Source organism: Lissotriton helveticus, chromosome 8 (genome assembly GCF_964261635.1).
Source record: "Lissotriton helveticus chromosome 8, aLisHel1.1, whole genome shotgun sequence".
Classification (NCBI taxonomy): Eukaryota; Metazoa; Chordata; class Amphibia; order Caudata; family Salamandridae; genus Lissotriton; species Lissotriton helveticus.
Window position 1 is genome coordinate 378508026 of NC_136069.1, and position 16121 is coordinate 378524146.

The following is a 16121-nucleotide window of genomic DNA, read 5'->3' on the forward strand; positions in this document are numbered from 1 at the left end:
GACTACTTCTGTGAGGAATGTTAATTATGCCAGAGAATTCGGAGCAATTTCGGTAATTCCACGTTACTTGTTAACACAGAATTACCAATAACAACGCGATTATGCCAACGTTAAGAAATTAGCACTAAATGCTGGGATTAAGTGGGGGGCGCGGTCAGGGAATCCTACTCCACATTTAGCGAGCACGCGCGTCTGCTCACACTTGCTATTGGATGTGAGGGGGAATTGTTGTGCTTAGAAGATGGAGCTAAATGCAGATTTACTCTTCTTGCACAATTCTACGCAATCTCACAACATTTTTAGGTTATTCCACATTATTATGCTACAAAGAATTATGCTAGTTACACCCACCCCATGTTAGGACATGAGGGCGTCAGGATAGGAATTTACTACAAGGATTCAAAAAAAGTCTATTTGAAGTTCAAAATATTTAGGACATCCCTGATAGTGCCCTTCTCGGTATTTATAGCTGGACTGAGATCCAAGCCAATTCCGGGTTGTAAGAGAACCTGGAAAATCAGGGGGTGGAGATTTGGCCTGGTAATGACTTCTCTCGATGTTCAGCCGTCAAGGCAAATGTATTTCTGGCAATCACTTGTTGTATAAAAGGTCAAAGGCAGATTAATACTTTACAATCAACTCAATTGGAGCTTTTGACGAATAATTTGGAAACAAAGAATATAATTTAGGTTAGTTCTTTCAAGGTGACTTAACAACTCTTATTTTTTCTGGAATGTGTCACTAAATGGCAAAGAATACAACATAATCTTCTTAATGACAACATGTCAGGTGCCGCTTTCTAGCTCACTCTGTACTGCGGGCACAGTACCTAGAGGCAACCACTTAGGGCATCAAAGAGCTCTTCTACTGGTCTTTCAGGAAAACCTTTTGGGTTGAGCTGGAGACTCCAATGTTTCAACTAGAGTGGTTGGACACTATAGCTATCATTAATGCTGCTGGGCAGTTTGGTTCCAACAATGGGGAATCCCATTACTCCATAAGTAAGGCAGAAGATCCTATTGGTTCTGGAGATGAGGTGAGATGTACAGCAGTCTTATACTGTGGAAGAGTCTTCAGCCCTTCAGCAAAGCAAGAAGCTCTTCAGCTGACATGGTGGGGGTTGCTGTAATTTTTAAAATGGTATTTGAAAAACTCCCAAGTAAATAAATTGGCTAAATGGTCACAGTTTCATGTTATGTAGGAAATCCCCTTAGAAAGGTAGCTTGGATTTCCAGAACCTAAAGTAACGTTTGCTAAATTGCTAGAGGCTTTCCTCATTTGTACTTTTAAAGTCATATTCTATATCATATCTAAATAATATGACTATACGGGAGGGCTCAACAGAGGATTTCTGCCACTCTAGTGCAAGGCTGAGCCACTCGGCATTACAGACACAGGCTTTAAGGCTTGATTAAGGTATACTGAACCCAAAAGAAGCACCCATTCTCTCTGTTGTATAAAGCATCTTAGACTCCATTGAAACAAATAAATCTAGAGTACTTTGGAAAATCCATAGAGAGGCAAAAGTTTGGGGCTATGTTTTTTAGACTGCCTTCGTACACAAAAGTTGCTGTTTAGTGGGGAGAGGTAAAACAAAATGCAACTCATTCAGTTTCCTTAAGGGAAAACACTTTTGGGATCTCCTAAATAAAGTCAGAAGCTTTGAAAATAAACCTAACCTAACAGTGCATCAAATTTATTACAGTTTGTATGCTCCGTCTGTCTGATGAACCTCCCAATCTGATTCATTAAAGCAAGTTTTAAATGTGCTAAGGCTATTAACCTTGTCTACGGTCCATGCTGACTTGATGTACACGGACAATTTTATGACATTCCTAAATGAAGTTAAGGAGTATCATGGTATGAGAGGTAACAACAATCCCTTGACTTTCTCATAGCAAATGCAGGATACAAATGTAACAAGCATTCTAGCAGCGGTTTATTTGTGAAAAAATATATGCCAGGACTTTTGTCAGGAAGCAACTTGCACCAGTCTATTGCTCCTATTAGCGACTATTACAGAACAAACTACTAACCATGAAACCATACAAGTGGGAAGAGAATGTGGCGTAACAGCCAGAGCTGCTGACTATGGAGCTGGGGAGCCAGGTTTGAGTCTTGACGTAATCACTTAATCTCCTCATGCCTACCAAAAATGAATGTGTCCTTAAATAGTGAGCATAAAAAGCACTCCACTCGACTTTGGGTCGAGTTTGAGCTATATCAGTTTGTTGCCTTCGAAGCACAAAGCCCGCCATGCTATTTATCCATATCAGTGGTGGATAGCTGGTCCTTTTTAGGTTTCGACTGGCCGTAGCACTGCGAAGCAGTGCTCCGCCCAGGCGAAATCTTATGATCCTACAGTATGGGGCTTTGTCCTGCCTCTGTCTTCCATTGGCTAGCTCCATAAATGGAGGCTAGCCATTGGATGAGATTGGCTGTCAATCACTCTTTCCCTGTTGGAACGCGATTCGGGGGCGTTTCTTGGTCTTTTTTAAGTCCCGCCCCGACACCCTCCCTCTCGCCGTCCCGTTGTCCCTGCCTTCTCGAAGTTCTCCCTCCTGCCCGCCCACTGTCCGTGCCTCCTTCCTCCCGTCCTCTGTCCGTGTTCGATGCTGTCCAACCTTTGTTTATTCCCCGCCCTCCCTCCCGTTGTCCGTGCCTTCTCCCTCCCGCCCGCCCGCCCACTGTCCGTGCCTCCTCCCTCCCGCCGCGGTCTCACGGTGAGTACGTTCACTTCGGGCTTAAGAGAGAGATAGATAGATGGGGAGATAAAAGCAGGGACGGGTGAATGGATAGATGGATTGATGAGTAGTTATGAAGGAGAACGATTTGACATGGGTACATTGACAAACATAAAAACTTCTTATGACTTTATACTTGGCCTGCAATGTGTGTGAATGGATTTCATTGCACTGTAAACACTAGAAGGACGTGTTTGTGTGTGTGCACATGCGAGGGACCTGTGCTTGGTCTGTGACAAAGCCTGTCCCCCTCCAGGAGCTGTGCGCTACATTCCGTCTGAAACACCCCCAGAAGATTCATTTGCTCACGACTGTCGTGTGTGCTCCTGTCTGTTTCCCGATATGTGCACGTCGCTTTTCTCATACTCGTATTGTGTGCGCGCGCCTTTCTACTTTTTGCACGTCGGACCGCTTTTTTCATGCGCACACGTTCACATACCACTGCCTCCTACGTATATACATGCTCCTGATTACTGTATTTCTCTGTGCTCTCTTCACCATGCCCTATACTCCCAAATATACACTTCATTAACTTCTACACTCCTGTATGTGCACGTCAACACTTCCTATGCTCTCATGTGTGCACCTCTTATATCCTTCTGTGTATACCTCACCTTTACGCGAACCGCTATATGAGCACACTTCCCACTATACATGCGCATATCAGTGTCTCCTGTATGTGGACATGTTACTTACTCCTGAGCGCACGTGTACCGTCTTTTATATTTCTGTATGTTCATACGCTACTGTCCTACATATGTACATGCTTTGTCGCGCAGAGCGTTGATATGACCCATAATACAAAAAGTAAATGTATCCCCTCTTCCTTGGTCTGGTATTAAAAACTAGTATAATTGGGGAGCGGTGGACCCATAACACCTACGTGCCTCGGTGCCACTGCACCTGCTGCACCATCCATAGCCACGCCCCTGACCATTTCCTGCTCATGTCACTGTTTCAGATGTTCCTATGCATGCACACGGCACTCCACTACTTCCTTTGCTACTATGTCTGTGCATGCTAGTGAATCGTATGTCATAAGTGTGCACCTGCCACAGGTATACGTTTCCTTCTTATAGATGCTCATTTATCTTTGTTTTGTGTGCATAGGTAACCATCTCCCAGAGGCATAAGTGGACACATGTCACTGTCTCCTCTGTGAGTGCTGGCACTCTCTGACCTGTGTGTGCACACGTCATTGTCTCACAGATCCCCACGTGTCTGCATGCAGCCTCCCTTCACCTAGGTCTACTGAACGGGCACGTGCATATATGTGCAGGCCGCCTCGCCTTTATGTGTACTGTTCTCTGCCAGCTATATACATGCCGATTCATCAACATATTCTTTACATCTGCGTGTACCTGCATCTCCTGTGCGCATGGAAATGCCTCGTATTTCTTCTTTCACCACCCGTGCTACCAGATCACACGCCACTGGCTCCTAAATATTTACACGTCAGAGTCTAGTGTCTTTGCATAAGAGTAGGGCACAGTCTCTTTGCATGTACCTGTCAGCCACACTGCTGTATCCGTGTTGGTCAGCTGATCCTACATGTGTACATGCCACTGTCACGCATGTGCATATGTCAGTATGTCCTATTTTTCTGCTGCGCTCCCCACGTGCACAACTATACCTGCCCCCCAACCGTGAACATGTCACCACAACACCTATAAGTTGCCATGTTACCGGTTTTTAAATGTGTGCATGACAGGTTCCTGTTCCTGTCGGTGTGCCCATATCCGGTTGTGCCCTCAAGCCTTGCCCCATCCACCACCAGGTCTGTTACCCCGTGGCGCTGGAATCATTGTTAGAGTGGGGGTGCTGGGCAGTAACGCCACATCACTGCAACTGGCTGACGAAAAACATTCGAGTAGCGTCTTCATTGTTTATCCTCCATCTAAACTATTTCAAGTTTGATAGGGTGCTGCAGTACCTCCCCCAGCGCGGCCGCTGTCACCCATCGCCCCGCCCCCCCCTTCCACTGTCCTCCCATTTCTGCACCCCCTGGAACCACCTCACCGAGGTCTGTGCCTGCGGCGCGCGCCCTCCCGAATCTGACCCACCCCCACCCCCACACCAAGATATGCCCCGGTCTGTCACCCCCTCCAGTGTCTGCCTCCGGGTTCACTCCATCTGTGCAGCTCGCCCCAAACCCATGGTCTCCAGGTGTGTCGTCCACCCCCCCATCCACCGACCCAGAGGTTACAATGTGACCCCCTCTGCCCCTCATCACCTCCACCGAGACGTTGCACTGTGTCTGTCCCTCCCTGCAGATGTGTCGACCACGCCCTGTCGCCTCCGCCCAGAGGTTAGACCGTGACAAGGTGGGCAGGGAAGAGAAAGGAAGGGGAAATAATGAGAGAAGTTAGGAAGGAGAGGAGGAGAGTGAGAGACAGAAAGGGGGGCGAGCATGAAACGGATGGAGGATACGAGAGGTGGGGGAGATAGGGAGGCGAGAAGGAAAGACGAGAGGGTCCTTGTGCCACTTACTGTACAAGTCAACAAAGCCTACTGTCGCCTTTTATGATGAGGCATAGAGTTGTTGTTTTTGTGAACGTTTGTTTCCAAACTTGCAACATGGCCGGTAGAGGTAAGCAAGTATGCACACAATTAGGAATGTTTTTTAGGTTTCATCTGGCGTTCTGTGGGTGTGTGTGTGTGTGGCATTTGCGAGAGATTAAGCTATTGACATTGTAAATGACAATGCCATTTATTTATCTGTTTTCAAAACCAACACATAAATAAAAATTTTGTCATTTACAATGCCAATAGCTCTAACTTTTGCAAAGGCAAAACCGTTGCATTGTAAATGCTTGTTGAGGATTGTGGCTCTATAATCCCCAGAACAGATAAGTGCACCTAACTTTTCATGGGTTAGGAAGGAGTCTCCCTCCTTTCTAAAAGTGTGTACATTTATATATTTGAAATCTAGTTTTGTAGGGTCTTTCCAAACAAGAACAAACATTGGCAAAAGCAATTGGTCTTTCCATGCTGATGCAGTGGTTAGTTATTGTTTATGTTTTTTTATTGAAAGCATCTGCCATAAAAATAAAAGAAAAAATAAAGAAAAAACAGGCTGCCACCTAAAGGCGACCACCATATGCATGCAACAAAAATGTTAAATTAAAAAAATATATATTCACTGAGGTGACTGCTTTACTAGTGATGTTAAAGAAAAGCGTTTTAGTAGGGCTGTTCATTTTAGTATTATATTTTGTGAAGGCGACAAGAAGAAATCCTCACCCAGCCAATCACTCAAATTGAAGGCAGCTGCAATGTCACATAAACACTATATAACAGCACCCCGGAAATAAATCGACATCTAACTGAAAATTTAAAGGGCAGATAAAATAAATGGACTTTGCAAAAATTTAATTTACAAGGGCACACTTTAAAAACCTTTGTTAGTACGAGAAAAATGAAGTATTTTAAACGAAGGTGAACAGTGTCCACGGTGATGTGTAATCACTGAAAGTTAAAGGAGTGATGCTGTATGCTGTGGTGGGTGGCAGCAAAATGAGAATGATAATTCAACAGACTAATACAAGAAGTCTGCTGACCAAAATCCCCGCAATTTTTACTGTGTACGATTTGTTTTGAAAAACAGTAGTCTGGCGGGAGAGCTAAAGCTGCCTCAAAGGCCAGACCTAAAAGGTTTCCTAGGGGCTAGTGGGGTCTTCTCAGCTCTTGGCCTGTCTGGGTCCAGAGTGGACTTATGATGTGGTTGGTACTTATGGGAAGTCGCTCATCTGTCCATATTACCTCTGATGCAAAGTGTGATCTTCTGCCTGTTAATCACAGCTCTACTGTGATCCCTAGACATCAAAGAGAAGCACAGAAGCCCTATTTATGTAGCCTGGTGCTCCCCTTTGCACTTGTATGCCTATCTACCTTCTAACAAGTTAGATCTGCTCCCCATGGTCAGTCTAGACAGAGTGGCTGGCACCGAGATTTAATGATATAACTTCATGACATCATTTGCTCATGTTGAATTTTAGGACTGGATGGCAAGCCTAAACTAAGAGCGCTTCTATTCTTGGGTTCAGTGGGGAATAATAGGCCACAGTCGTTATATAGGGATTTCACATGTTCCCCAGTGCGTGGCATTAATCACTCTGCAGAAATCATCTAGTGGCAATGAATTACCAATGCTGTCACTCATTAAGATTAAACATCACACCTGGTTCCCTGTGCCCACAGGACAGTAATTGGTGAAGAGGCTCAGAATATGCATTGCTCATTAGCAATAATCACTGCTCACTCCCACTTGCACTGCAGTGCTCATGTGAACATACCAAATAACACATTGATACACCCCTGCCCCAGGGGCACATGGCCCAGACTAAACACTGGTACTAATTAGACTTCGGGGGATTGTGTTGTGCAACCTGAAATAGAAACTAACTCTTTCTTTGGAAAACCTACCTGTGTAAATATTGTGAAAGGGCAGTCAGGCACTGAGACACAATTCAGTGGGAAAACAGTCGCACTGAGATGGAAGCAGGTTTTATCCCCTTCCGTAAATGTCACACCACTCCTGATGTACCACCCTTGTTCACACACCTCCTCTGTGGTTCTTCCCCTCCACCCCTTCTTACCAAGACTTCAAGGGGTCCATATTTTCTCATATTTCTCCTTTACACACAATTATCCCACTCATTTCTCCTCACTACATGCATTTCTTTGCCCTTGCTTCTATAGGACTAGGCCGTTTAGTCACTAATAGCAAGACCTGTTTTCGTTTACTTTTGTAGGTTTGCAGTCAACAGAATCTGTGAAGGGAGGAACCATAGACTTGGATCAGGCCCAGCTACCATAAGTGGAGTTCCTAGAAACAAGGTCCCATTTTCAAATACAAGACATGTAATGTTTGATAAGATTTGAATATACAAGAACTCACCCTGCCAGATATTTTGCGGATATTTACCTAGCATAGTAATTACTTCTCTCCAGTCACTCATGTGTGAAACAGTCTGATTTTGGAGGGTGACAATTTACAAGGAGACCGAGTGACAGCAATTCACATCTAATCTTGCTCTTAAAATCAATGGTTTTTATCACATTATTGTTACCATTTGTATTATGAAATCTGTATTATAATATGTTTTATATTGTGTACCTTGTACCTTTATGATCCTAATAGTTTAAGTATCGAATAAAGTGATTTGACTGACTGACTGACTCCATAGGAAGAGTTCCTTTTCCATAGGCATGCGAGATATTAACCTTAGGTCCCATTCAATGGCACTCTCTGTCAACAGCAGGGCAGTACTTGACCTGGCACTGCACTGCCAGCAATCTAGACGACCCCACAACCTGATGTGGAAAAATGAATTACAAAATGATAGCTCAATGGCAAGAAGCTTGCAAGCTTAGCTTCTGCTGACAATTTATCAGTTACTTAAGCCTTTTATCTTTGTGCTCTGTTTCAAGCAAAACTGTTGTGTCCGAAGCAGTTATTTGTGAGCCAAGGCACACTGAAATGCCCAAAGACTCACTGTGGAGTAACTTTGGACGATACAGGCAGGGTATAGCAACGTTAAAGCACATCCCAAGCTAGGTGGAACCCTAACAGTCCTCTTTGGGAGCCCACTTTAAAAGGAAATCATCATTCTGTCATGTATTTTCTACACACTTAATGACATCTGGAAGCCTAGAAAGAAAGGAAATGTATCTATCCATCAAGAAAATATAAAGCACAAAATGATTATACTCTGGGCATCCCTTATGTTGGCAGATAATAGCATAATAATTAGATAAAGCATTCTTTGTGTGTACAACTCTGCTGAGGGCTCGTGCTTCCATGCTTGGTGGACACCTTTCTCACAGTCTTGTTCTTGCAAGCCTGTTGATTGTGCTCTTAGGGTCTTTCTAGTTACAGTTTGTGCATCTGATTACTTCTACAGGAAGGCTAAATGGCAGCCAGATGCACAATCCCACACTTCATTGTACCTATGATGTGGGTGCTCCAGATTACACACAGCCCCAATGCTACCTACCCTGAGAAGCAGCACTAATCACAAATTCACTAAAACAGATTCTGTTCTCCGTCATCCCTTTTTGTTGATCAAAGGGAAAGAGGAGGTGCATCTCTAGCACAAACATTTAAAATATACCGTGTTGTGTTTTACTTCCATTGGGTTTTATGGAAAAATGAAATTATATTTATGTTATTTCTATTTATCCATGGGTGATGGTGGTGTGTGTGTGTGCAATGGTGTTCTCATGGTGTACAATAATATTGCAACACATCTAAGGTTATTTCTATCCACTGGCTTGCATGCTGTCTCAAAAAGACGCCACAATATTCCTAAAAATCCTGCATTAAAACTGACTTTGACATTAAACTTCCGATTGTCGACTCTCCTTATTAGGTCAAGCCTGGGCAGCGCTTGCTTGACCTTTAAAGCCCCGCCCACTCTCCGCCATATTTTTAATTTGCTTGTGTCATTGTCCTTTGTAAACGATGGCTTCCGAGTCCCTCCTTGGTACCGCCTTGTCTGCATTTGTTACCTCCCATAATGGCTGAACCTATTACTTGTCTTGTAACACAATCTGCTTTATCTTGTCTGTGAGCACTATTTTGTTTAATGGTTTGCCCCTATTCCACCCACTGTGTCACAGCACACCACCCGCTTTTATTTCATTTACTAATGGCGATCCGCTTTAACTTTAGCAGCCGCGTTTCTTTCTTTCTTTATTTTAGCACTGCGGTCAATTTTAAGTATAGCTGCTGCACTTACTTATAATTTTTGTTTGTTTGTTTGCAAGTGCCCATGTGGCGCTTTCACATTCATGGAGGCCGCGCCCCTTTCATAAGACAAGCTGCATCTAAAAAAAAAAAGCTTGCGGCCGCTAGTAAAGTGGGCGCTTTTACAAAAAAAAACATCTGTTTTTCAACTTGACAAGCAGATACTTTTTTTGTCAAAATGCCCCATGATAAGGTCTCACATTAATGTCAATCATGCCCCTTTCTTTAGACGCGGCTTGTCTAAAGAAAGGGGCGTGGCCTCCATGAATGTGAAAGCGCCGCTTGAGCGCTAGTAAACAAACAAATATTTGCAAAGCAATAGGTCTCGCATTTGCGAGAGTTTAAGCTATTGCATTGCCAATAACTCAAACCCACGTAAATGCAATACCTATTGCATTGCGAATGTGTGTTCTTTTAGTTGACTCTCTAGCTCCTTTCCATCCTCTGCATGCCTCCACTCTCTAAGCAAAGCCTACAATAAGTCATGTGCAAGTGTGCCATAATCCCCATTAGTGTACTCTGCAACTTGTCCACACCTCAATTCAAAGATCATAACTTCTCCTTTAAAGTCATCCCCCTAAAAACGAACAATTCCTATGCTCCTGTACCTCATCTATTCCTAACGTCAACCAGCACATTAATTCACATATCCCCCACCACTAAAGGTTACACCTAACTCCTATTCATTTAATTTACTGCATAGAAAATGGAATAAATGCCTGCCATAGTTTCCTTAAAAGCGCAAGACTAATCCCAATAACAAACAATAACCTAAATAAATAAATAAATAAACAACTGAATGCTGCCCTGCATAAAATGCTACGATACCTCTTCAGGGGGGGAAGTGCTATATAATGTAATTACAATATAATACAATATATAACACTCCCAGGTCATACTACGACTTTAACACTCAGCTGTAGGACAGTTGATTGTAGATACTTTAGACTGCATAATAATATTCTTCTGCTGTTTGATGCTCTCACACTCACGTACGACAAAACTGCTGTGGTTCATATCCATGTCCCAGTAATACACCAGTCCACAGCAACAACCCTCCCATCACTAACTTAACAGGCTTGGCATAATTGAAGAGATCTGCCACGTGCTGCTGGCTATCACAGGACTTTAATTTACTCCATCATTGTGCTACATACTATGACTGCTTTTAACATCTCACAATCGCAATCAGGTAAGGGAGATAGTAACAAAGTCTATCCCAGCAGATCCCTGCCCCCTGATTTCCTTCAACCCATGCCTGCTCAGGACCATAAACTTTACACAAGATATCTCAGATGGACAACCCAGTGCAGTAACCAGCTAAGTGGACTAGGAAAATAAGAAATCCCATAAAGGGACCGGCAAAGCTGCTCAAAGCTGCCAGTTTACTGAAAACCATAAACTGAACGCCTCTCTCTCATACTTCATCCTCCATCACACTGCCAAGCACTGCATCCCATAACACAATAATCACACCTCAGTGGTCATCATACTTGACATGGAAACCCTTTCCAAATGGATCAAATAAAAGACGACCATCCTTCCAACCACACTTCCTACTTGCTGTAGCATGCTACTCATGGAGGCAAGCGCATCAGTACCCCACATAGAAATAGTAAGTGCTATTTAAGTGAAGGTTGAAATAATGGTAATGAAGGAAACCAACATAATACCTTGAAAATGTAAATATCAAGTAAAACATTGAGTAGGAACAAAAAAAGGTGCGAGCTGCTGCACTATCAAGTAAGTGTTTATGCAATGAAAAGAGGGGAGAGGAGTTGGCCTAACAGCAAGGGTGATCGACCTAAAATCTGAGGAACCCGGTTTGAGCCTCGACAAAAGACGCTCAACATCCTGTGATTCTGGGCAAATCACTTAATCTCCCTGTGCCTACCAAAAATGAATGTGTCCTTATGTAACGCAAATGGTGCTCGATATCTTCGGGTCAAGTTTGTATTATATAAAACTCTGCAATAAAAAAAAAAACTTGTGCACATTTTCTCTATAAAACTGTTTCCTTGACTCTTGTGTCTAATTATATGTGATGCAGAAGGAGATTTTAGATCTTCTTGTGTAGACCATACAGGTGCATAGTCATGTAGGTAGTCAGCTCAGCATTCGTACCAGTGGCCGCACTCTACGAGCACGCACTTCTCGACTCATAGATTAGCGAAGTGTGCGTGGCATACTATGCCTTTCAGCGCCCGAACACTCAGACGGAATCAGATACCAAGGAAAATGATTTAGCTTCTGAAAAATCAAAGTCAATTGTTTGCCCAGCCATTCATTGATCTCCAGTGAGAAAAAAAGAGAGTGCAACTTGTGGTGGAGTGTCATGATTAACCCCAATCTTTAAGTGGCGACGTGAAATCAATTGAAACCCAACAGCCCAAGAGAGAGTGTTGTCACAGGCCACGCATGAGTGTTCTATCATGCAGGCTGTACAAGAACACACAAGGCTCTGGACATGTAATTGGCCTCAAAGATTCTGTTGCACTTGATGAACACATCGACAACCCTTAATGAAGCCACAGAGTCTAACAGACCAGACCATGGCACGTGATCTTGCTTGCTGTGGACAAAAAATATGAAAAAAATCAAAATAGGGGGTCTCTTGGACAGTGAATTCGACTGCCATTAAGATATGTCAAACTAAAAAATCATACGCAAGAAATTTTATAACAAGGATGCCAAGGGCCCTAACACAATCATGGAAAACAGACACCCTATTCCCATGCTGACTCACGAAAAACCTTCCTAACTGTACACATGGGGGTCCCCTATTCCCATGCTGATTGATGAATCACATCCATAACTGGGGAGCAGAGGGTCCCCTATTCCCGTACTGACTCATGAAAAACATCCATAACTGGGGCACAGCGGGTCCCCTATTCCCATGCTGACTCATGAAAAACATCCATAACTGGGGCACAGTGGGTCCCCTATTCCCACGCTGACTCACGAAAAACACCCATAACTGGGGCACAGTGGGTCCCCTGTTCCCCCGCTGACTCACGAAAAACCTTCGTAACTGGGGCACAGAGGTTCCCCTATAGATGGGGCACACAGGATTCCCTATTCCCACGCTGATTCATGAAAAACCTTCATAACTGGGGCACAGAGGGTCCCCTGTTCCCATGCTGACTCATGAAAAACCTTTATAACTGGGACACAGAGCCTTCATAACTGGGGAAAAGAGGGTCCCCTGTTCCCATGCAGACTCATGAAATACATCCATAAGTGGGGGCCAGAGGGTCCCCTGTTCCCATGCTGACTCATGAAAAACCTTTATAACTGGGACACAGAGCCTTCATAACTGGGGCACTGAGGGTCCCCTGTTCCCATGCTGACTCGTGAAATACATCCATAACTGGGGCCCAGAGGGTCCCGTATTCCCATGCAGACTCATCAGAAACCTTTATAACTGGGGCACAGAGCCTTCATAACTGGGGCACTGAGGGTCCCCTGTTCCCATGCAGACTCATGAAATACGTCCATAACTGGGGGCCAGAGGATCCCTTGTTCCCATGCTGACTCATGAAATGCACCCATAACTGAGGCACAGAGGCTCCCCTATTCCCATGCTGACTCATGAAATACATCCATTACTGGGGAACAGAGGGTTCCCTATTCCCATGCTGACTAATGAAAAACATCCATAACTGGGGCACAGAGGGCCCCCATTCCCATGCTGACTCATTAAATACATCCATAACTGGGGGCCAGAGGGTCCCCTGTTCCCATGCTGACTCATGAAATACATCCATAAGTGGGGGCCAGAGGGTCCCCTGTTCCCATGCTGACTCATGAAAAACCTTTATAACTGGGACACAGAGCCTTCATAACTGGGGCACTGAGGGTCCCCTGTTCCCATGCTGACTCGTGAAATACATCCATAACTGGGGCCCAGAGGGTCCCGTATTCCCATGCAGACTCATCAGAAACCTTTATAACTGGGGCACAGAGCCTTCATAACTGGGGCACTGATGGTCCCCTGTTCCCATACAGACTCATGAAATACGTCCATAACTGGGGGCCAGAGGATCCCCTGTTCCCATGCTGACTCATGAAATACATCCATTACTGGGGCACAGAGGGTTCCCTATTCCCATGCTGACTCATGAAAAACATCCATAACTGGGGCACAGAGGGCCCCCATTCCCATGCTGACTCATTAAATACATCCATAACTGGGGGCCAGAGGGTCCCCTGTTCCCATGCTGACTCATGAAATGCATCCATAACTGAGGCACAGAGGCTCCCCTATTCCCATGCTGACTCATGAAAAACATCCATAACTGGGCCACAGAGGGCCCCCGACAAGCCTGACCCCGGATGGCATTGCACCTACTGCACCATTGACATACCACTGTTGACAGCCTTACACTAACCGATGAGGTGCCTGCTATAAATAGGCTGGGAATCCCATGAGTCTTACTGAATACAGTATCACAAAAAGAGCTGTGATTAAACACTGCTATAAATACCACCAGCCAACCAGGCCCCCTTTCACAGCTTCCTTCCTGCACATTGTGGCACTGCATAATCTCAATTGTAGCGCGTGCTTCTTACTCCAGCGTGGCCAGACAGCCCTCATGCAACGCTAACACTGCGTACATGCACACACATGGGTTTAAAACACCATATGTGCGCAGAGAGCCGACATAAACCGAGCGCACTGCAGCTTAGCATTAAAAACACAATTTAGGCAGATCTGATGCCAGAAAAGGCACATCTATGAGGCGTACATCCATCAGTCATTCAAGGCTGTGCGCACCTGCCACCACCATTAGTATTTGTAAACAGACTATTATTCCCCCTCCCCCTCCAAAGCCCAGATGCCAAACCCATCTCAAAGCAATTTAGATATATACTGAAGCATCTGAACATCCTTTTCCAAGCATAACCTGTGCACAGCTGCACCCATAAACATCACACACATTTCAGAGGCTGGCAACACAAGAGGCACGAAAAAACAGCTGATGCACTGTCACGAAAAGCACAGACCCTGCTGTGCCCTTTCATGCGGTGCAATTGTTCAGGGCGGTCCTCGCCCTAATGCAGTTCCAAAAGCCATAAACCTCATTCACACGTCAACATGCAGTCGGAGACATCACTTTTACGTGCCCAAAAATGGTGCACACTGCAGCGCAAATGGAGCTGTCCATCCCCAGAGCAGTCACGTTTTGTCAAAGGTGCCTCTGGCTGCAGGCGCCGAGGACCAGCAAGTGTTTAACGGTCAGAAAAAGACAGGGCGCCGAGGGCAGGCACTGACGTGCCAATTTTGCTAAAAGAATGATGCTCTGACATGAGCCAGATTCATTCTGTTGCCAAATCAAAATAACTTACCTATGTGTGTCCAACTGTTTCCCCCAAACTATGCTTTTGTGTGTTGGTGATGTGTGTGCCGGGCTCCCGTGCGTGGGGATGCTGAGTGGAAGCGGGCTCCCCTGCCTGGCTGGGTGAATGGTACTGCCGCCGCAGAGAGGAGCCGAGAGCCTTTGTTGTGTGTCTGCCGCCGGCCCCCCCTTGACTGGATGTGCCCGGCCGCCGCTCTTGCCGAGTCTGGGCTGCCGCTGCCTCCTTCTGCTGCTATTGCAGCGATTTGCATGCGCCCTGCCCTGAGTGGAAGCCTGCTCGCCGCACACCCAGCCTCGCGCCTCTCGCCTTCTCTGCGCTTGCTCCCTCGCTGCTCATCCTCGCTGCCTGCCTGCCACCCCTCCCCCTGCCCGGCACCCCTTACCCTCACGACTCGTCTATCTAGCTAATAGCTCTCCGTCTGAATCGCTCTAAATGTCACTCTTTTTCTTTCAGGTGGGAGAGCCATTACAGAATACGCGCATCACTCTGTGATTTTGGAAAGGCTTGTCTGGTATACAGCGAAGGCACGCCCAATACTTTATAGCGCACACTGGGCTGCGTGCACAGTACGCTGTATGCATTATGATTCTACTCGGCTACTCCGCGTTGCATGCGGTGAAAGCTGCCCGGTAACACTAGCAATGTAATGTGTATGTCAGTGGTTCCCAAACTTTTTTGACCTGTGGCTCCCTTGACCTAATAGGCAGTTGGCCGTGGCTCCCCACTATTTTTTTACCACTGGGCGAGATGTAAGCCCAACCTCGGGAGTACTTCCTGTTGTCTTCCTTAAAGTAATTGGGACGCAATGAAGGTATTATAATCATATTTGTAACAAAATAAGAAGATAACAGTTGACCTAGCATTTGACGTAAGCAGATCAGTTTATTTTAAAAGTATTCAATAAAAGGGTGAGTTTTTAAACATGAACTGAGAAACGTTACTGCCCCGGCTCTGATGACATGATATATCAAAGCTAGCTGCCACGGTTTCAGACTGCTTATATGTGACATTTTCATTATTTCAGTGTAACTATGAGTGACATTCAACAGCTATGAGTGACACCTTCTCGTAAGCAAAAGCAAGCAATGAAGACGAGGGAAACGTATAAATATCAGAAATTACACACATTTGAGCAATGGGAAACACTAAGAACATCTTAAAACTGCAGCAAGGCACCAGAAATGGAAGGGCACTGTGAGACCTGACTGTACCAAACGGGATGTGAGAGGCCATACTGCTTGCAGCCTCATGTGTGACATTTGTGC

The 16121-nt window shown here is 45.1% G+C and overlaps 1 protein-coding gene across 2 annotated transcripts in view; it reads right to left on the reverse strand.

The window, feature by feature from the left end:
• Positions 1 to 15045, reverse strand: part of DCLK1 (doublecortin like kinase 1) — a 1138541-nt gene extending 1123496 nt beyond the window's left edge. For both annotated transcript variants that reach the window (XM_078657178.1, XM_078657179.1), the window contains exon 1: positions 14845 to 15045. The gene's annotated coding sequence lies outside the window, so the exon portion shown is untranslated. The remainder of the gene's footprint in view (positions 1 to 14844) is intronic.
• Positions 15046 to 16121: the final 1076 nt, after the last annotated feature.